Below are 1,663 nucleotides of genomic sequence, written 5' to 3' on the forward strand. Positions count from 1 at the left end.
AATGCACTAATTAAAAAGGATATCGGGATCAGGAAACCTGAAATCATTACAGCTTTTGCACATTAACAAATATGGATCATTGGAGTCATTGGTATCTATCCTGCGGTTGATGAGAAAAAAGTAAGCAAGCTCGCGAGAATTATCTGGAATCATAAACATTTACACAAGTCAACCAAACATATCACAAATAGGTCATAGTAATAGATGCCTTAATACTCGTAGGATTGTGAATGTGTTTTTAAGTTTTTTAGTTTTAATAAAATAAGGTATCACTGTAGATAATTAAAGTTAGTAGAATCAGGTTTTATTTAAATAAAATTGGTTATCTCGTACATATCAGAAATAGCTTTGCCGATAACAAAACGTTTAAAAAAGAAACCCGCTTCAACATTGATGCTGTTTTAATCTGCGAGAACAATTAGTTTCACCTCGCCCAGCTACCAAGTCAGTGTTGATTTTATCGAGCAACTGCATTTACAAACCGGCTGTAACGCTTAACGTCTTTGACACTCCTGTCCCTCCCTCAACGTGCCCGCTTCAAGCCTACTCCCACTCGCGTTGGCTCCAAGCTCTTTGAAACCAATCCGCCTAATCGATCAATCGGGCAACAAGATTAACTGCTAATGCAATTAAACGTGAGAAAATGTTGCGTCCCGAAAAGCCACCGGGCAGCCGGCCCAGCAGACGGCAGGCGGCACCGTTGCCGCCTTCAAAGGGCACGTCGACTCTCCGGGTTCGGGAATGATTGGACTCCATCATGTGCGCTGCTGTCTTGGCATCGAAGTGGTGGGTGAGTGGTTTCGGGGTGGGGTGGCTTTTTCCCTCATCCTTCTTTGCTCCACGCTTTGGGCATGTGGTTCGTCCATCTGCGAAAGGGATTTGTGCCCGAGTCCGCGGCCAACGTGACACTCGATCTTTTCGTGCACCGAAACCGACACCCGACGGGGGCCGCCGAAACGCTTCCAAATCCGGCAAAGTGAGAATCAAAGTCATTCACCGAACGTATTAAAAAATCGGTAATCTGAAGGCGTATCGCCAGCCTTTCCCGGCAGGCCATTCCTTGGCAGTGAAGCAGCGAGCCCAAGCCGAAGAATTCCATTCGTCCAGTCCGACCGTCTCGATCGGGGACTTTGTAATTCGTCAAATGAAATTATTTAATTTCTCGCGGCGAATATCAATTTTAATTATGTCCGAAGGCGCGTAAACGAGTTGATAGCCGGCTGACGGCTCGACGTCCCGCCCGGAGCTTGATGCGAGCCCGGCTGGTGTCGGACAGGCCGCTGCTACCGTTTTAACCCGGGTAATCCCTAACCCTTCCGGGTGCTGGCACCCGGAAAAGACGGAAACCGGTTTTTGAAACTTCCACATCTCTGATGGTTCCGATGGCCTCAGTCGGGTCCATCGGCGTTTGGGAGGTTGCAAAGTATCTGGTAGCGCTCGAGTTTCGATGCGGCAAAATCATGATTTGAAATGTTGATAGAGTCATTAAGCTCTTTGGTTTATTACTTAGTTTGCCAAAGGACAATCAATGTTGTCTTTCTGTTTATTAAACGTTTGTTCTTTGTGGTATATAACGACACCAAAGGTTAACAAATTTCAATATAGTTAGCGTACTAAATGTCGACTCTAACAAAATTCGGAATCAAGCTACATCCTCCACTCA

The sequence above is a fragment of the Anopheles coustani genome, chromosome 3 (genome assembly GCF_943734705.1).
Source record: "Anopheles coustani chromosome 3, idAnoCousDA_361_x.2, whole genome shotgun sequence".
NCBI lineage: Eukaryota > Metazoa > Arthropoda > Insecta > Diptera > Culicidae > Anopheles > Anopheles coustani.